General features: G+C 41.1%; 1 long non-coding RNA gene across 1 annotated transcript; it reads left to right on the top strand.

Annotated features, from left to right (window-relative positions):
- Nucleotides 1–8105: 8105 nt before the first annotated feature.
- On the top strand, nucleotides 8106–20924 carry LOC135362930 (uncharacterized). The gene is made up of 3 exons (XR_010408394.1): nucleotides 8106–8316; nucleotides 13666–13824; nucleotides 20834–20924. It is a non-coding gene; the product is annotated as an uncharacterized LOC135362930 (long non-coding RNA).
- The last annotated feature ends 642 nt before the right edge of the window (nucleotides 20925–21566 follow it).

Raw genomic sequence — 21566 nt, 5'->3', positions numbered from 1 at the left:
CCTGGATTTTGATGCCTGTTTCCTTCCCCAAATTAGGGAAGTTCTCTGCTATAATTTGCTCCATTATACCTCCTGCCCCTCTCTCTCTTTCTTCTTCTTCTGGGATCCCAATTATTCTAATGTTTCGTCTTACAGTATCGCTTATCTCTCGAATTCTGCCCTCGAGATCCAGTAGTTTATCTCTCTTTTTCTCAGCTTCTTTATTTTCCATCATTTGGTCTTCTATATCACTGATTCTCTCTTCTGCCTCATTTATCCTAGCAGTTAGTGCCCTCATATTTGATTGCACCTCATTAATAGCCTTTTTGATTTCAACTTGGTTAGATTTTAGTTCTTTTACTTCTCCAGAAAGGTTTCTCTAATAACTTCCATGCTTTTCTCAAGCCCAGCTAGTATCTTTAAAGTGATGATTCTGAACTCTAGATCTGACATTGTACTAATGTCCGTATTGAGTAGTTCCCTGGCAGTTGGTACTACCTCTTGTTCTTTTTGTTGAGGTGATTTTTTCCATCTTGTCATTTTGTGCAGAGGAGAATAGATTAATGAGAGAACAAAATGCTAGCAGAGTAACAATGTCCCTAGAAAATATACTCTAAACAAATCAGAAAAGACCTGAAGCAGTGGGAAAAGAAAGGGAAAGAGAGAAAAAAGAAAAAGAAAAAAAAGAGAAAGATAAAGATAAAAACAAAAAAGACAGAACAGAACAAAACAACAACAACAAAAAACCATAATGTGATCAAATATGATCAGGCTGGTATATAGATCAGTGCCACACACTAGATTTTGGGTGTATTTTGGTCTGTTAGAAGAAAGTGCCTCCCAAAATTTTAAAGAAAGAAAAAGTTATATATGTACAAAAATAAGGGTTGATATGATGAAGGGATGAAATATGACTGTAAAGATGGAAATTATAAAAAATTTTATAAAAGGAATTGATAGGAAGTTGTTTGAAAAAAGAACAAAGAGGATTTAAAAAAAGAAAAAAGAAAAAAAAAGGGAGAGAATGTGATCAGGCAGGGGAGTAGAAAAAAACCATATACTAGAGATTTAGGGTATATTTTGATGTTAGAAGAAACTATCTCAAAATTTTAAAGAGAGAACAACATATATATATATATATATGCCAAAAATATGGGTAACTACTATGAAGGGATAGAATATGACTCTAAAAATGAAAAATAAAAATGTTTTTTAAAAAAGGGATTGATAAGATGTTGGTTGAAAAAGGGAAAAAGAGGGGCGCCTGGGTGGCTCAGTTGGTTAAGCGACTGCCTTCGGCTCGGGTCATGATCCTGGAGTCCCGGGATCGAGTCCCGCATCAGGCTCCCTGCTCGGCGGGGAGTCTGCTTCTCCCTCTGACCCTCCTCCCTCTCATGCTCTCTGTCTCTCATTCTCTCTCTCTCTCAAATAAATAAATAAAATCTTTAAGAGAAAAAAAAAAAGGGAAAAAGAAAAATTCAAAAAAAAAAGAAAAAAGAAAAAAAGACAGTTAAAAAAATTAACTTTTTTTAAAAATATTTTATTTATTTATTTGAGAGAGAGAGAGAATGAGAGAGAACACATGAGAGGGGGGAGGGCCAGAGGGAGAAGCAGACTCCCTGCCGAGCAGGGAGCCGGATGCGGGACTTGATCCAGGGACTCCAGGATCATGACCTGAGCCGAAGGCAGTCGCTTAACCAACTGAGCCACCCAGGCGCCCCCGCCCCCCGCAAATTAACTTTGAAAGGCTAAAGAATCATGGTAAAAAAAAGCCATGAATTCTATGTGCAGTATTCCCCTAGCGCTGGAGTTCTACCGTTCTCATTGATCGGTAAACTTGGTCTTGGCTGGCTGTTCTCGCTGATTTTCTGGGGAGGGGCCTGTTGCCGTGGTTTCCAAATGTCTCTGCCGGAGGTGGAATTGCCCTGCCCTTGCCCCCTCCCGGCTAAGTAATCTGCTCGGGTTTGCTCTCCGGGGCTTTTGTTCCCTGCGAGCTTTCCGTGCAGCGTTGGAGGCGGAGAGTGAACATGGCGGCCTCCCAATCTCTGTCCCGGAGGAGCCGAGAACTCGGGCCCGCTCCTCAGTGAGCCCCCAGAGAAAAGCCGCCAGTCACTCCCGTCTCCCCGGTCTCCGGCCGCACTCCGTGCTCCCCGGCCTGCGACCGCGCGTCTCTATCTCTGGCACCCGACCCCGGGTGGAGTCTCCAAACCCAGCCGATCCCTGCGGTGCCCTCCCGCGCGGCTCCTCCCGGGGGAGGAAGGTGAGTCTCCCCGGATCTGCCGCTTGTTGGGTCCCGGCCGGAGGAGCAGGGGCCCGACGGTGCCGCGGATCACGGTTTGTGACAACCCCGAGCTGAGAGCCCGCGCCTGGGCTCCGCCTCTGCAGCCGGCTTCCCCGCTCCGATACCTGGGAGCTCTGCCGCCCTCAGGCACCCCCGGTCTTTCTGTGACCCCGAGGGTCCTGAGACCACACTGTCCCTAGGGTTCCACCCCCCGCTTAGCCACCAGAGTGACGTCCCTCGGCGGAGCAGACTTCTAAAAGTTCCGATTTTGTGCTCCGCGGCTCTATCACTTGCCAGAAGCGGCCCACGGAGGCCCCTCCCCCGCCGTCTATCCTCCCGAATATCACCTCAGATTCACTTCTCCGCACGTCCTACCTTCCAGAGAGTGGTCGCTTTTCTGATGAGAGAGTTGTTGCTCTTCTTTTCTTCGATCTCCTGTTGGGTTTGTAGGTGTTCAGAACGGTTTGATCCCTATCCAGCTGAATTCCTGAGAGGAGACGAAATCCAGGTCTCCTACTCCTCTGCCATCTTGCTCCACCCCCCTACAATTGGGGTTCTTAACCTGAGGTGAATAGATAGTCTTTAGGGAATTGCGAACCTGTGAAAACATTATTGAAACTTTTCCTTATGCACATTTTTCTGGTGAGAAGTCCCATAGATTTCATTATGTTCCCAAAGTTGTCTATTCTAAAAAACTTAAGGACTAATAGCTTGGAGAAAGTCTCATCATAACTTTCTCCTGGGCTTCCTCACCATCCATGACGGCGTGGGTAAGAAGGTCCAGAAGCCAATGGTTGCTTTGCCCCAAGCCTCACATTCCTGGGAAGGGTCACCCTTCTCAGGGTATGGTTCTGAGCACTGAGGATTCAGAAACCTGAATTTCATCTGTTGGCGTAAGGGCTAGGAAGAGCACATATTATAGAGGATCCAAAATGATCTGGAGTTGATGACAGAAGACTTCCCTGAGAAATGATATTTAAGCTGAGATCTGAAGAAAGAATGGGCATCAGTCAGGTGAAGGGAGTGGTGGTGTGACTCTAGGAAAAGTGATCAGCATGTACAAAAATGTTATGTTATCAAGGAACTGAAAAAAGACCAGCCTGACTGGAGTCCAGAGAGGGAGGGGTGGGGGATGATGGGAGAAGAGTCTAGAGAGGTAAGTAAGGACCAGATCATGTGGGTTGTGTTAAGAGTTTTGGACTCTATTTTAAGAGCCATGCGAAGTCATTGAAGAACTTTAAGTAGGGGAATGACACAGCCAGATTTGGGATTTAAAGATACTATTCTTGTTGCTGTGTGGGCTAAGAGCCAAAAATAAATCTACTCATTTTTTTTCTTATTGATTTATAAAATCTCTTTATATATTAAGGACATTAATCCTTTATGTCATAAATATTTCATTATGTTCTGTAGATTTTTTTCAATTACTAACTTTGTTTATGTTTTTGTTTTACTATATTAAAGTTTTTAATTTTTAAGTTTGGACTGAGCATGAGTAGGCATTAGCCAGGCAGAGGATATCAGAAGGCATATTGTTGAGCAAGCAAAAAAAGCAAAGGAAAATAACCACTATATTGTACACCTGAAACTAATATCATACTGTATGTTAACTATACTGGAATTAAAATAAAAAAAACAAAAAAAGTAAAGGAAAATAGATATTTTTAAAAGCATATATCCACTAAAATGTAATAGGATAAAGGTCAATTTTCTTCATTCTGGGGCTATTTATGTTCAAACAACTAATATTAATTTAAAATGACATCTTTTGTGTTATTTCCATTCTTTTAAATTTGCTAAGGTGTGTTTTATGATCTATCTTGGTGAATGTTTCAAGTGAGCTTCAGAAGAATGTATTTTGTTGTTGGATAGAGTATTCTATAAATATCAATCAGATCAAGTTGATTGATAGTGCTCTTCATGTCAACTATATCTTTATTGATTTTCTACATGCTAGATGTATCAGTTACTGACATTGGGTTTTGCGGTCTCCAACTATAATTGTGGATTCATCTTTTTCTCCTTTTTGTTCTGTTTTTGCTTTGTGTATTTTGATACTGTTTTTATTTTATTTTATTTTTTAAAGATTTTATTTATTTGAGAGAGAGAATGAGATAGAGAGAGAGCATGGGGGGGGGCAGATGGAGAAGCAGACTCTCCGCTGAGCAGGGACCCCACCCCCCCCCAACCCCTTGCGGGACTCAGTCTCGGAACTCCAGGATCATGACCTGAGCCGAAGGCAGACACTTAACCGACTGAGCCACCCAGGAGCCCCCGTGTCTTTATTTTTAATTTGGTTTTTGTAGACAACATATAGTTGTTTTTTTAAAAAAAATCCACTCTGACAATCTCTCTTTTAATTGGTTGATTAAACCATTCACATTTAGAGTTATTATTGATATATTTGGATTAATGTCAACCGTGTTTACTATTGTTTTCTATTAATTGCCAGATGCTTCTTCCTTCTGAATTCTTTGGTTTGAGATGAACAATTTGTATGATTCCATTTTATCTCCTTTCTTAGCACATCAGTAAAAAATTCTTAAAATTCTTTTCAGTGGTTGTCTTAGAGTTAAAGGTATATATTTTTAACTAAACTAAATCCACCTTCAAATGATGCTATTCCTGCTTCACTCGTAGTGTAGATACCTTAAAAACAATATTCCCAATTCTTCTCTCTCACTCCTTGTCTGTCATTCATTTCACTTATCCATATGCAATAATCATTAAATACATTGTTGCTGTTGTTACTTCAAAATTATCTTTTAGAAGGGTTAAGAATAAGAAAATAAGATCTTAACTTACCATAATTTTTAGCACCCCATCCTTCCTTTCACTTCTTTTCCCCCTTTATCTCCCAACCTCTGTCAGATATGCATTTTAAAAACAAACATTTTGTTTTAGAATTATTTTGTTTTCAGAGGAGTTGCATAAATAATATAGAGAATTCTTGTATAACCCACACTCTGTTTCCCCTACTATTAACGTTTTTACATGTTGTCACAACTATGAACCAGTATTGGTACATTATTATCAACTAAATCCATACTTTATTTGTATTTCCCTAGTTTTTATATAATATCTCTACTCTGTTCCAGGACCCACTCTAGGATATCACATTACATTTAAGTGTTACGTTTCCTTAAGCTCTTTAAGACTATGAAAATGATTCAGACTTTCTTTGTTTTTGATTGTTTTGATAGTTTTAGGGAGTACTGGTCAGGTATTTTGTAAAATATCCTTCAGGTGGATTTGTCTGATGTTTTTCTCATGGTTAGACTGAGGTTATGTGTCTTTTGAGAGGAAGGCCATGGAGGTAAAGTTTCATTATCAACACATCATATCAAGAGGATGTGTTATAAGTATGACTTATCACTGTCATAAGTATGATATCATCACTGATGATATTAACCTGGATCGCCTCACTGAGGTAGTGTTTGTTGGATTTATCTACTGACATTTATCCCCTCTTTGACATCTTTTAATTGTTTTGTTTTGTTTTTTTAAGTTTTTATTTTATTTAAAAAAATATTTAATTTTTTTATTTGAGAGAGAAAGAGCGCGAGCAGGGGGGAGATGGAGAAGCAGGCTCCTGGCTGAGCAGGTAGCCCAACACAGGGCTTGATCCCAGGACTCCGGGATCATGACCTAAGCCAAAGGCAGACGCTTAACTGACTGAGCCACCTAGGTTCCCCAAAGTTTTTTTTTTTTTTTTTGAAAGTAGGCTCCCTGCTGGGCTTGAACTCATGACCCTGAGATCAAGACCTGATCTGAGATCAAGAATCATACACTTAACCGGCTGAGCCACCCAGGTGCCCCATTAAAGTTTTAATTATTTAGGTAATCTCTACACCCAATGTGGGGCTCAGACTCAGGACCCTGAGATCAAGAGTCATATGCTCCTCCAACTGAGCCAGCCAGGCGCCCCTTATTCTGTTTTGTTTTGAACACTTATTTCTTTCTGGAACTAGGATTGCTGAGTTCTAGCTCTAGGCTTATCTTGTATGTTCCTGTCCCAGCCTTAGCATCAGTCATTTCTTCAAGGAGCCCTGGTTCCTGGGCGCCTGGGTGGCTCAGTTGGTTAAGCGACTGCCTTCGGCTCAGGTCATGATCCTGGAGTCCTGGGATCGAGTCCGGCATTGGGCTCCTTGCTCAGCAGGGGGTCTGCTTCTCCCTCTGACTCTCTTCCCTCTCGTGCTCTCTGTCTCTCATTATCTCTCTCTCAAATAAATAAATAAAATCTTTAAAAAAAAAAAAAGGAGCCCTGGTTCCTTTTATTGGAAAATGGTATTGGGAACCAAGCTCTGTGTGCTTGACATGGTCATTGCTACTGGGATATTGTCAGGTGTACTTTTACTTTCAAAGTTTTTAACTGATAGAAGTCACATTTTAAATGTCATCTTAGTTATATAATATGTAACTATCATCTTCTGTAATTTCTTTTTTTTTAAATATTTTATTTATACACCTGAGAGAGAGACAGAGAGAGCATGAGCAGGGGGAGAGGTAGAGGGAGAGGGACAAGCAGACTGCCTGCTGAGCAGGGAGCCTGACGAGGGGCTCGATCCCAGGACCCCGGGATCACCACCTAAGCCAAAGTCAAATGCTTAACTAACTGAGCCACCCAGGCTCACTGCATCTTCTGTAATTTTTATAGATTTATTCTAAAATGTGAACCCCTTCCGAAACCTCCAGTATTTAAACTGCTATTATTAGGCAAACACAGTTTACTTGCAGGGCCAAATACCATGTTATGATTGTTTGCATTTCATTTTCAAAGGCTTATATCATCAAGCTAAAAAAATTATTCTTTTTAAAAATAAAAATCCAGGGGCACCTGGGTGGCTCAGTCGTTAAGCGTCTGCCTTCGGCTCAGGTCATGATCCCAGGGTTCTGGGATCGAGTCCCACATCGGGCTCCCTGCTCTGCGGGAAGCCTGCTTCTCCCTCTCCCACCCCCCCGCTTGTGTTCCTGCTCTCGCTATGTCTCTCTCTGTCAAAAAAATAAATAAAAATCTTTAAAAAAAAAAAAATCCATTGCTAAAATGATACACTGTTTTAATCTGTACGTTGCCATTTTACATGTTTGTTGTTTTCTCTGAAGTTTCTGATGGCCTTTCTATTTGTTGGGAGAGGAAATACCTTCTTCATTGTATCTTTTATATCTTCCATCTCTTCATTTTCCTTTTCCCTTGATAACCATTTAATTCCTTTCTTGAATCTGAATCACTTCCTGTTCTGATACAAACTGTTTTTTTTTTTTTTTAAGATTTTATTTTTAAATAATCTCTACACCTAATGTGGGGCTCAAACTTACAACCCTGAGATCAAGAGTCACATGCTCTGCTGACTGAGCCATCCAGGCATCCCTGGACCGTTCTTTTTTTTTTTTTTTTGTATTTAGATAATGACTTTCTTATGTTTCCTTCCTCACTAAATTTCTAATTGCTTTTACAGATTGAATTCTGGGGCTTCATCATATGCTCAAGGCTTATTTTCCAAGTTTTCTTCTATACAATCTCATAAACCTCTCTGCTATAGGACTTTATTTTTCTGCTCCAATCTGAGCTGGTTGCTTTCTGGGCCTGCTGCACAACCGTAACCCTGACATTTCCCTTTATTTAGACTTATTCCTATGTGGGTTCTGTGTTCATGTGGTCCATACCTTCCTCTTTCTCTGTTTATTCCCTCATGAGTTTGGCGTACTTTTCTTGGTTTACTCCTCAGGAAAGTATTTGAGGAAGTTACTTGAGAATGTACTCGAATGACTTTTTTTAAAAAAATTTTTATTCTTAAGTCATCTCTACACCCAGCGTGGGGCTTGAATTCCAACCCTGGGATCAAGTCACATGCTCTACTGGCTGAGCCAGCCAGGCGCCCTCAGATAACTTCTTTAAAAAGGAGGCATGGGAGGTGGACTTTCTGAGTCTTTGCATATCTGAAAATGTGCTTGTTCTATTCTTACTCAGTATCAGCTGAGTTTGGGATTCACAATGAAGGCTCTTTCCTGCAAGCCTGAAGCCATTACTGAATTGTCTTCTGGTACACTAACATGAGGTATTATTGCTAATTGGAAGTGTTGCTAACGAAAGATCTGTTGTCAGACTAATTCCTCAGCTTTGGGAATGGGCTGTATTATTATTTATTTTTCTTTGGCAGCTTTTAGGATTTTGTCTTGATCCATGGTTTTCAGAAGTTTTATGTTAATTTATCTAATTGTATACCTTTTTATGTCTATTGTGCTAGGCACTCAGTAGACCCTTTTAGTTTGAAACTGTGCATCATTTTTCCTCTCTGGGAAATTCTCTTGATTTGACTTTTTTCCTTCTCCTTAATTATTATTATTATTTTCTGAAGTTCCCAAGGAATGAGATGTTGTACTTCCTGGATTGTCCCTTTTTGTGTGTGTGTGTGAGTTTATTTATTTGTTAAATAGGCTCCATGCCCAGCATGGGGCTTGAGATCAAGAGTCACATGCTCTGAGCTAGGCAGGTGCCCCTGTTCCTTCTTCTCTTTTTAAAAAATCTCATATTTTATATCTCATTGTCCTTTTTTTCTATGAACTAAGACATTTCCTCAACTTCATCTTTAAGTCTTCATATTGCATTTAAAAGTTTTAGCAACATTCCTTTCAATTTCCAAGAATTATTTTTTTGTTCTCAATTAAAATGTTTAAATTGTGATAAAATATACACAATATAAAATTTGCCACCTTAATCATTTTTAAGTGTGTAGTTTGGTAGTGTTAAGTGCATTCACCTTGTTATGAAACCAATCTCCCAAAGTCTTTTTATCTTCAAAAAGGAAACTGTATGCAAGGAACAATAACCCCTTCTTCGCTGCCACCCCAGCCCCTGGCTACCACCATTCTGCTTTCAGTCTCTGAATTTGACTACTCTAGGTAGCTCATTGGAATGGAATCATAGAGTCTTTGTCTTTTGGTTACTGGCTTATTTCACTTAGCATAGTATCTTCAAGGCTCATCCATGTTGTAGCATATGTCAGAATTTCCTTCCTTTTAAAGATTTTATTTATTTATTTATTTATTTATTTATTTATTTATTTATTTATTTGACAGAGAGAGACACAGCGAGAGAGGGAACACAAGCAGGGGGAGTGGGAGAGGGAGGAGCAGGCTTCCCACTGAGCAGGGAGCCCGATGCGGGACTCGATCCCAGGACCCTGGGATCATGACCTGAGCCGAAGGCAGACGCTTAACGACTGAGCCACCCAGGCGCCCAGAATTTCCTTCCTTTTAAAGGCTGAATAATATTCCATTGTATGTACAGGTCACATTTTCTTTTTCTCTGTCCAATTTTTTTTGGTTAATCTTTTTTTAAAATTAAGTTTTTGATTTTAATTCCGGTATAGTTGACATACAGGGTTATATTAGTTTCAGGTGTAAAATATAGTATTCAACAAGTATATACATTACTCAGTGCTCATCATGATAAGTGTATTCTTTAATCCCCATCATCTATGCTACCTATCACCCTACCCACCTCCTCTCTTGTAACCATTAGTTGTTTTCTATAGTTCAGAGTATGTTTCTTGGTTTCTCTCTCTTTTTTTCTTTGTTTGTTTTGTTTCTTAAATTCCACATATGAGAGAAATCATGTGGTATTTGTCTTTTCTCTGACTGACTTATTTTGCTTAACATTATACTCTCCAGCTCCATCCATGTTGTTGCAAAGGGCAAGATTTCATTATTTTTTTTTTTAAGATTTTATTTATTTATTTATTTATTTATTTATTTGAGAGAGAGAGAATGAGAGACAGAGAGCATGAGAGGGAGGAGGGTCAGAGGGAGAAGCAGACTCCCAAGGAGCAGGGAGCCCGATGTGGGACTCGATCCCAGGACCCGGGGACCATGACCTGAGCCGAAGGCAGATGCTTAACCATCTGAGCCACCCAGGCGCCCAACACACCACATCTTCTTTATCCATTTATCTATCGATGGACACTTGGGCTGCTTCCATAATTTGGCTATTGTAAATAACGTTGCAGTAAACAAAGGGGTGCACACCGTATATCCTTCATCCATTGAGGGACACTTGGGTAGCTTCCACCTTTTGGTTATTGTGAATAACGTTGCTATGAACATTGGTGTACAAATATCTCTTTGAGACCCTGTTTTCAATTCTTTCGGGCATATACCCAGAAGTGAAATTGCTGAATCATATGGTAATTCTATTTTTAATTTTTTGAGGAACGACTATGCTCAATTCCTTTTTATACCTTTGTATTACAGATGCAGTATCTTCTCAAATCTTTCTGAGTTTTAAAAATTTTCTCTTGTTCCTTAAATTATCTCTGCTTTGTTAGGTCAATTTTGCTATTTATTTTGGTTTTTCTCTTTCATGTGGCAGATTTTTAAATAACAATGCCTAAGGATTCTTGGTTACCTTCATGTTTAAGAATGAGGCAGTGGAATGGCTCTGAGATCTCTGTATGTGGGCAGGATTCATAGCAGGTTAAACTTTTAGATGAGTGGTCAGGGAGTTTGTGGTAATCTGAGGAAACCCTAAAGTTAGAGTGAGCTGGACTCTATCCTGGGAGTACCAGCACCTGTGTAACCGCCTTAGATGTCCCTGTACTAGACCCAATTAAAAAAAAATTATTTAAATTCAATTCAATTAACATATAGTATATTATTAGTTTCAGAGGTAGAATTTAGAGATTCATCAGTTGCATATAACACCCAGTGCTCATTTCATCAAGTGCCCTCCTTAATACCCATCAGTCAGTTACCAAATCCTCCTGCCCACTTCCCCTCCAGAAACCCTGTTTTTTTTTTAAATTCTTATGTTAATCCCCTATATTACATCATTAGTTTTAGATGTAGTGTTCCATGATTCATTGTTTGTGCATAACACCCAGTGCTCCATGCAGAATGTGCCCTCCTTAATACCCATCACCAGGCTAACCCATCCTCCCATCCCCTCCCCTCTAGAACCCTCAGTTAGTTCTTCAGAGTCCATCATCTCTCATGGTTCGTCTACCCCTCCGATTTCCCCCGCTTCATTCTTCCCCTCCTGCTACCTTCTTCTTCTTCTTCTTTTTTTTTTTCTTAAAAAAGAAGATTGCATTATTATTTGTTTGCATTATTTGTTTCAGAGGTACAGTTCTGTGATTCAACAGTCTTGCACAATTCACAGCGCTCACCAGAGCACATAGCCTCCCCAGGGTCTATCACCCAGTCACCCCATCCCTCCCACCCCACCCCCCACTCCAGCAACCCTCAATTTGAAACCCTGTTTGTTTTTTCCTATAGTTAAGAATCTCTTATGATTTGTCTCCCTCACTGTTTTCATCTTATTTTATTTTTCCTTCCCTTTCCTTATGTTCATCTGTTTTGTTTCTTAAATTCCACATATGAGTGAAATCATAATATTTATTCCTCTGACTAAATTATTTTGCTTAGCATAATACCCTCTAGTTCCATCCACATCATTGCAAATGGCAAGATTTCATTTTTTTGGTGGCTGAGTAATAATCCATTGTGTGTGTGTGTGTGTGTGTGTGTGTGTATATATATATATACACACATATACATATACCATATCTTCTTTATCCATTCATCGTGGATAGACATCTGGGCTCTTCCCATATTTTGGCTATTGTGGACATTGCTGCTATAACCATTGGGGTGCATGTGCCCCTTTGAATCACTATGTTTGTATCCTTTGGATAAATACCTAGTAGTGCAATTGCTGGGTCGTAAGGTAGCTCTATTTTTAAGTTTTTGAGGAGCCTCCATACTGTCTTCCAGAGTGGCTGCACCAGTTTGCCTTCCCACCAGCAGTGTAAGAGGGTTCCCCTTTCTCCGCATCCTTGCCAACACCTGTTGTTTCCTGAGTTGTTAATTTTAGCCATTCTGACTGGTGTAAAGTAGTATCTCATTGTGATTTTAATTTGTATTTCCCTGATGCCGAGTGATGTTGAGCATTTTTTCATGTGTCTGTTGGCCATTTATATTAGACCCAACTTTTATTTTTTATTTTTTTTTAAAAGATTATTTATTTACTTATTTGAGACAGAGAGAATGAGAGAGAGAGCACATGAGGGGGTGGGGGTCAGAGGGAGAAGCAGGCTCCCCGCCGAGCAGGGAGCCCGATGTGGGACTTGATCCAGGGACTCCAGGATCATGACCTGAGCCGAAGGCAGTCGCTTAACCAACTGAGCCACCCAGGCGCCCTAGACCCAACTTTTAAAAATGAATGTTTATTGAGTGTTTACTATGTGCCAGACACTATGCTAAATGTTTTATATATTATCTCATTTAATCTGACTGATAATTGTATGAGATAGTTATTATTATATCCATTTTACAGAAGTGAAAACAAGATCAGAGAGTTTTTTTGTTTTAAGATTTTATTTATTTATTTGAAAGAGAGAGAGAGCACAAGCAGGGGGAATGGCAGGCCGAGGGAGAGGGAGAAGCAGGCTTCCCACTGAGCAGGGAGCCTGATGCGGGACTCGATCCCAGGACCCTGAGATCATGACCCGAGCTGAGGCAGACGCTTAATGACTGAGCCCACCCAGGCGCCCCAGGATCAGAGAATTTTAAAAAGCTTACATAGCAGGTTGGAATTTGAACCTAGGAATATGTGACTTCAGATTCTGTACTCTTAACCAATATACTACTTTCATTCTGAAATTTTGAGCTGAACCTCATGTGGGGATTAAGTGGCAGTTTCATTTGGGGTCACTAAGGAAATAATCTATAACCTAGTAACGAATATGAAACAGGAGAATGGCTGAGTTCAATGGATTTGAAGGAAATATCCAGAATAATTTCTATAGGATTTAATGCTGCAAAAAGTTGTGAAATGGAAGATGGATGGCTTTTCTAGAATTAAAGATCCAGCAAACATCTCTCTTATAGTGAAGGGCTTGGTGCCATTCCCATGGCTAAGCTCTGGGCTCTTATGTGAGTGAGAAGCGCACTTCAGGGAAGGTGCAACCTATACATGCAGTCACCTGCCCTCTCCTCACCCTTCAAAACTTGGATGGAATAGAGGTTATGAGTCATAGTGACTTAGGAGGAACAGTGGTGCTGTCTCCTTCCTTGACTTTGGAGAAGATTGTTCCTTCCTTCCTTCATTTATTCATTCATTCTTAGCCAGGCATTGTGCTAGGTGCTGGGGATAAACAGATAAAAGAGCCTGTCCTCTGAAGTTCCTGCCTCTGAAGAGCTGACAGCCCATTAGGAATGACTAACGGATTTATACACCATGTGATATAAGGACCACGATGGGATGTAAGGGAGACAGACAGTATGGTGCAGGGGCTAAAAACACTGGAGCCAGCAGACAGGGGTTTGAATTCTAGCTCTGCCATTTTTTGTCTTTGCAACTTGATATATTAATTTACTTTGCTAACCTTCACTTTCCTCCTTCATAGGGTTATTGTGAGGATTAAATGACAGAAGGCATGGGAATTGCTCATCCCAGTGCCTGGTATATACTGAGTGCTTAATATGGGGAGTTATTACTGTGGATAATATGGACTGAGCATGCTCCAAGTCTGGAGAAGGGGGTGACCAAATCCATCCGCCTGGAGGTGAGGAGGAAGGTGGGAGGCAGGGAGGGTTTTACTCAGGAAGGGGCCTCCAAGCACCAACTTTTCTTTCCTGAGAAAGGCCCCCATATGGTGTCTTCCCCTGTCCCAGCACCCCAAGGGGTCACATTGTTGACAGTTGACAAATAGCTTCCGATGAGGGAGATTCTCTATAAGGCCAAGTGGGCAACTCTCCATGATACCAGATTTCTTGCTGCCTTGTCTTCTTCCAACTTCTTTATTAGATGCTTTCTGGGAGAGACAAGGATGAATAATGAATGAATGAACTTTTACTATGACCATGATGTGCCAGACTCTTTTGCATGTATTATCTAATTTAACCTTACCCAATAATCCTCTGGAGAAGGCTACTCTTCTTCCCATCATATGGATGGTGGGGGCAAGGTTCAGGGACATTAAATTCAATACTGAGGTCGTGGAGATGGCAGACAGAGCTGAGATTCAGTCCCCATCAGTATGGCCAGCAACTGCTGACCATGGGACCAACTGAACATCCAGGCAGGCGCCGGCCCTCTACTGGGCTCAAAGCTCTTTGCAGCTCAGGTTCTCCTCCTTGTGGACATTTACATTTTTCCCCGGTAGGGTCTCAGAAGTTGACAACTGTGCATTGGAGAACTGCTAAGCTCATAGTCCAGGGAGATGAGCTTCTTTTGCCCAATAGACAGGGAGGTCCAGACAAAATGAGAAAGTCAGCAAAGTTTACTTGTACTCTTCTCAGCTGCCCCATTCTGCTCTTTCTCCTCTCTGTGTAGCTTAACTTCTTTTCCACATAAATGATTTTTTCTATAGTCAGCAACAGGTGTGTGTGTGTGTGTGTGTGTGCATATGCACACACATCTCTGTGTGGGAGGCATCATATTTTTGAGGATCTGTCTTTGCTGGAATCACACTTGGCCATGGTCTTATTCCCGCAACCCCTCTTACATAGCCTGCCACCTGCTTGCAGGGATCAGTGTATTCAATTTCATGTATTTTTCAGGAGAAGCAGAAGGTACTCTGGGTTCCTTCATGCTAACCTTTGTGATTTTCTCCTCAAGGCACACAACTGAGTATCAAAACTGGGAAAAGAAAATTCAATCTCTCCTTCTAAGAGCTGATAATACAAGGATACCAAACCATTTATGCATCTATTAGCCAATTTTTTCTTTAAATTGGACCTCAGAGTACATAGAATTGGGATAATCAAAATAATTGAATTCTGACACATTCATTACTCATCCATGAATGGTCCTTCCTTCCTCCCTCCTTATAATGTAATAAGAATCTAAAGCAAAAGTTAAGGCCCTTGACAATAATATACATTTAACCATATTTCCACCTCCCACCCCTTCCATTCCTCCATCTGAGGTTGTGATCATCCTCATTCCTGTGTCCATCACTCTCATCTTTTTAGGTAGTTTTGTTGCATTTGTATGCATTTCTAAAGATACATCTTTTATTTTATTTTATTTTCTTCAGTGCAGGGCTTGAACTCACAACCCTGAGGTCAAGACCTGAGCTGAAATTAAAGAGTCAGACAGTTAACCAACTGAGCCACCCAGGCCCCCCACTTTAGTTTTTTTTGACTTAAGATTATATTGCTAAGACTCTTCATTATTTTTGTGTATTGATGTACGTTGTTGCTTTGAGTGTTGTATATGTTCGGATGAGTAAATAGATCACAATTTTTTCATTTGTTCTCCCACTGCAGGAGGCCTGGCCTGTTCCTGGTTTTAATCTGTTGTGAACAGCACTGCTGTGAGCCTTCTCCTACATGTCTTTTGTACATGTGCAAACATTTATCTTTATTTCTCCACCTTAGAAGCATTTATTCAAACCCACTGCATGTGCTGCCTTGGTCTTGGTGGATAGTGTGACATTCGTCAGGTCTGGGGAAATCCATATTTTTTTTTTCAAAGATTTTATTTATTTATTTGACAGAGAGAGACACAGCGAGGGAGAGAACACAAGCAGGGGGAGTGGGAGAGGGAGAAGCAGGCTTCCCGCGGAGCAGGGAGCCCGATGTGGGGCTTGATCCCAGGTCCCCGGGATCATGACCTGAGCCGAAGGCAGACGCTTCACTGACTGAGCTACCCAGGTGCCCCAGATTCTGTGAATGATTATCTAAAATGCAACGAGTCCTGTTTAGAAAAGGATAAAAGAAGGATAGTTATTACTTTCCTTTCCTTACTATTGATATTCTGCTTAGAATATAATTGTGGAAAAGATTGCTAGTTAATCCCCAAATATCTGCTCTTTCCTGGTTTTACAGTGACAGAAATTTTAGCTGGACACATGACTGGGGAGTAAAAAAATCACATTTCCCAGCTTTCTTGCAGGTAGATGCAGTGACATAACTAAGTTCTGGTCGCGAGGATGTGTGAGGGGAAGCCTTGTCTACAACTGAGTCATGCCCTTAAGAAGAAAAGAGCAAACTCTCTCCTCCCCTTCTTTTATTCCTCTTTCTGGAGAGTGGAGGTGGTAGAGGAAGCTGAAGCAGCCACCTCTGACCTTGAGATGGAAGCCAGGTCCTGAGGATCACAGAGCCATGGGCTAGTAGGAGCTGCCATGTCAGCCTTGAACTGCTTACCCTTGGATGTTAGAGGAAAGATAAATGCATTTCTGTCTCGTGTATGCTGTACTTACACTGGCTTTTTTCTTTTTAATATGTGTATTTCTTTTTTTAAAAAAAGATTTATTTCTTTATTTGAGAGAGAGAGAGAGAGAGAGTGCGCACATACGCAAGCCGGGGGAGGGGCAGGAGAGGAAGAGGGAGAGAAGCAGACTCCCCACTGAGAGTGGAGCCTGACAGGATCTGGATCTCAGGAATCTGAGATCATGACCTGAACAAAAACTAAGATCTGAGATGCTTAACTGACTGAGCTACCCAGGTGCTCCTTACATTGGTTTTTTAATACAAGAGCTGAATTGGTATTCTATATAAAGTAGTTATTATGTATATAAAGAGTAAACATTCCACCAGCTGGTCAAAAGAGCAAAGGAGTATATAAGGATGGGAGAAAAATACTTGTTTGAGTGATATAAAGATAGAAATATGGGGATGGAAATAAAGAATGGGAACGGGTCTAGGGTGAGGCAAGAGAGGTGGTTAGGGACAGTCACAGTCAGGGTCGTTCAAGCTTTCTTAAACTTTGTGCCCTTGGTGCCTCTTTTGTAGTCTTGACCATGGAAAGAAAGGAGATGGGGAATAGAGGGATTAGAACTGAGAAAAGGGATGATGGTAACGTGGAAAGAGAGGAGACAGTGGGCTGGGCTGGGCAGAGAGGAATTGTAGGAGAAGGGATTTAGAGAGAGAAGGGAAAAAGGAAGAAAAAGGGTAAACTTCAAGTTAATAGTTCAACGTGGAAAGTTCTTAATTCAGAGAGAATATTCCTTTACACCTGGTATTTTATTAGTGGGAACAGATGGAAGGTCTTATTTCATCTACCTGCTCTAAAAATCAGGGATAGACAGGGAGAAAAACACTGTTGAGAAACTCAACAAGGGGGATGTGACAAAGGACAGGGATGTGTGAGTCAGGTGAGTGTCAGCAACCCGACACCTCACAGCTGTATTTGAAGTGAGGTCACAGGCATTGGCTGTGTCTGAACTAGAGGGGAACCTATTTTTATGAGAGATTGGAGGAGGGGACTTTGGTCCTACATTCTTCTCATTTGCAGGAGGCCAATGCCGGTTGACACAGCTATTTTGTTTGGTCCTATTCTCTATGGCACCACAGTCTGCCAGGTGATCAATGGCTGTGAGACACACTAAATAAAATCAGTCTGCAAAAATCCCCAGAGTCTAGCTCTGCCTATGTATGATATATAGTCAGTCTTCACATGACCTCATGGCCTGCCCTAAAGTTTTCCATAGCTCAAGGAATGGAGAAGGGGAGATCCACACTTTGGGGAGGGGTCATGAGGATAGAGGGCAGCCAACTGGATCTTGCAGTTGTCTGGAATTGCTGTTTGGTCCACAATTAATGGTTGTGCCTAAAAATATAATTTAAATAGGGCTTTGTTTCCTTCAGAGAGATGGGAGAGAGTCTTGGTAGGAATGGAGGTAGATGGTAATAGACATAGGAGAAGAGACCATTTTTTCCTTAGGGAAAGGCCCCAAGAAGGGGGTTGGCTAAGAGGAGCTTATCTCTGTTGCTCTATCATCTCCCTCTGGATAATTTACACCTTGACATTCCATTTACCAATGGAGAAGTTGTAGGAAGAATGGGTGAGAATGTGAGCTTTGAGTCAGATCTGTGTAATTTATGACAATAAAATCAGCTATTATTATTAGAAATAGTTTCTTACATTGCATAGCATGAGCATTTGATGTGATGTTTGATTGCCTAATGGGGAGTTGCATGTAAAGTGTTTAATATCCAGGAGTATCTGCTCCAAAAACCCATGTGGTTAAGATAGAGGGGACTGTCCCCTCACCTCTGTCACTTCATCTCCTATTGCTTTTCCACCCTTCCTATCTAAGTTCCTGAAGAACTACACTTACAGTCTGCATTGCCTCATCTTCAACTGGCTTCCACTCCTCCACCTCCACTGAAATGACATTTGGATAGATCACTCTTGATCCTTGCTCTGCCAGATCCCAAGGCCATTCTTTGTGTATTTTGTTGGACCTCGATGTGGTTGGTTTCTCCTTCCTCCTTCAAACTCACTTGGCTCCTGTCAATCTGGGCTCTCCTGGTTTCTATCTATATATTCTGTCATTCATTTCCTCTTTCCTCCCAGGTTTCCACCTTTTCACTCTTGAAATCTCATCCCTACCCCCTCCCCAGGGTTCTGCCCTCCCTTCCTTCTTTTCTTTCTATACACTCACTGGGTGGTCTCAGCCACTTTCATGCCTACAATCCCTGTGTTCTAAGTGAGAATCATCCATTACTTTCAGCCTCAGATATCCCCCAGCCTCATGTCTATAATGAAGGGGGATGTGGCACCATTTTAAATGACCCTGCCCACTTGGTCATAATTGAATGGTCCATAAATGGGCACCTGATAAAAATCAGGACAATCTCAGTTCTTCCCAGGACTTCCTTTTTCTTTTAATGAAGACTCAGAGAGTAGGGCTTTCTCTGGGAGGGAAACCCATAAGATGGTAGACTTGAGAGATGTCAGTGGCCTTATGTCCCTCTTCCTGGAGGAAGCTGTTGCTAAAGAGAGATAATAGAGCCCATTAGAGGAGCAGGGAGAGAGGGTCCAGGGCATATTTGATTGTCTGGTTCCAGTTGTCCCCAGGATTGAGCTGTATCCTTGCTTTCCCCATGGATTGCCTTTGAATTATATACAATATCCTAGTATTTTTCTAATACATGCCCACTTTTGCCTAAGTGTGTTCTAGGTCAGTTTCTGAGATCTGCAACTGAAATAGATTCTGCCAGAGGTAGGTTGTAAGGAAACAGAGACCCCAACTAAGGGTTAGGAGAATTGGATTTGCATTAACTCTGGCACTCACTGGCCATGAGACCTTGAGCTAGGCCCAGACCCTGAGAGTCAGTTTCCTCATAAAATGAAGAGCAACAAAATCTACCTGCCTGGTATACATAGTCCTAGCGGTATTAATCACTGAAATCATAAAACACCTCTAAATGTAAAGTTTACAAAGTGCATGATTTATTTGAAAACTTTTAGAAAACATTTTTATTTTTTTATTTTTTGAGAGACAGAGAGAGAGGCAGAGGGAAAGGGAGAGAGACAATCTTAAGCAGACTCCATGCCTAGTGTGGAGCCTGATGCGGGGGTTGATCTCACCACCCTGAGATCATGACCTAAGCTGAAATCAAGAGTCAGACGCTTAACTGACTGAGCCACCCAGGCACCCCACCATTTGTATTTTTAGCATGAATTTCCATTTTGTTTCCAGCAGCTCAGTTGCAGCTGGATGTGGACCCAGGGCAGGAAGCTTTGTGCTGACAGCATTGATCCCCCTGGGTAGCGTGTTCATGGTCAATGGGGTCAGGTATAGCAGAATCTGCAGTGAATGTTTAGAAGCCATGGAGGTGGTGGAAGACCCAGAATCCAAAGCTCATTCATGGAAGCACTTCCTGACCCTACTTTGGAATTTTATTCAGGTTTCCATGGGACAATAGCCAATCCAAAGGGAAATGGGCAAGATCCATAAGAAACAGTGGAAAGAAGGAACACCTGAATCTGGGATGGGTTAGGAAGGAGCTGAGGATCATCTCCTACTCTTAGCAAGCACACCCCATGTTTCACTCTGGACTTGGGGTCTAGAGACCACAATTCCAGTCCTCACTTTGTTTCTAACTTACTGGGCAAGACATGTTATTTTTCCTCTGAGTCTCAGTGTCCCTGTTTCTCAGTTTGGAAATGGGGAAGAGTGAGAAGGATCTTCACAATTATACCTTACATTTGTAACACCTTTATAGTTTATGCTCACTGTCACTTTACTCTTCATAAAATCAAGGGAGACACATATTATTGGTCCCATTACATAGACAGCTGGTAAGAGTAAGAGATAGCACTTGTTCTGAGGTCTCTTTCCACTCTAAGATCCTTCCAGTAGTAAAGGTCTGTGAGTCTCCTATCACTGTGTTCGTGAACACCTACTGTACTTAGGGAGCCACAGGGTATGGAGTCATTTGTCTACATGCCCTACCTGCCCCACCTGATTGTTGACTCCTTTAGAGCAATATCCATGCTGGCTTTTTCATTGCCTCCATCAAAGCATTCAGAACAGTGCCTTATCCTCTGGGTAAATAATGATGAAATAAGATTCAATGACAAGGCACAGGCCCCAAGTCCTCTTGGTATGTGTTGAGAATTCATCCTGGACCCAGAACTTGATTTGGGCTTAAAGAAAGCTTCTGGGTATTTTTGTTTATCACGGAAGTGCTGGCTTTTATTTTCCCTCTTATCTCCAGAGATACTTTCAGCCTCGTGAGACTCAATCATCAATCAACATTTACTCTCCAGATACTGCCCTGTGCCAGACACACAGGATGCCCTTTATCAACCTCTTAATTTAATTTATGTTTCAGGTAGAAGCCATACAAGAAAGATTTCCCCCATCTATCAATTCCTGCTTCTGCTTTTTTTTTTTCTTTTGAAAAAACAACTCTTAGTTCAAAAGTAAGTATATTTAGGGATTGTTTTCTTGGAATCTTGGGGATGAAAGGATAGTAAGAAATTAGATGTTCTAAGGAAAATGGTCATGATGGAAAAGAGAAGACAATTTGTATAATAGGATCTCAATTTCAGAAAAAATAATATACATCCAGAAAAAACAGGGAAACATTGTTACCAGAATATTAGCAGTAAGGTAACGGGATTGTGGTGATTTTTGTTTTCTACCTTCTGGATCTTGCAAAATTTCTATAGTGAATATATGTTACATTTAAATCAGGAAACAAGAGTTAAAAAAGAACTAAAGAAATTTTCTTCATAAGCTGGAAGGCACAAAAGTGTGCATTTTATTATTATTCTTTATCATTTACTTATAGGTAGCACATACTCTTTGTGTAAAATAGTTAACAGTCCAACTTTTTGTTGCTGAACTTCTTGTTTAAATGAAATTTAGGGGCGCCTGGGTGGCTCAGATGGTTAAGCGTCTGCCTTTGGCTCAGGTCATGATCCCAGGGTCCCGGGATTGAGTCCCGCATCGGGCTCCCTGCTCTGCGGGGAGCCTGCTTCTCCCTCTGCCTCTCTCTCTCTGTCTGTCATGAATAAATAAATAAAATCTTAAAAAAAAAAAAAGTTAAAAAAAAATAAATA

The sequence above is a fragment of the Mirounga angustirostris genome, unplaced genomic scaffold, assembly GCF_029215605.1.
Source record: "Mirounga angustirostris isolate CCGP_5_RB_7025 unplaced genomic scaffold, mMirAng1.0.hap1 SCAF_17, whole genome shotgun sequence".
NCBI classification, from domain to species: Eukaryota; Metazoa; Chordata; class Mammalia; order Carnivora; family Phocidae; genus Mirounga; species Mirounga angustirostris.
The sequence above is the reverse complement of the archived record's forward strand: the minus strand, read 5'-3'. Positions and strand labels throughout refer to the sequence as shown.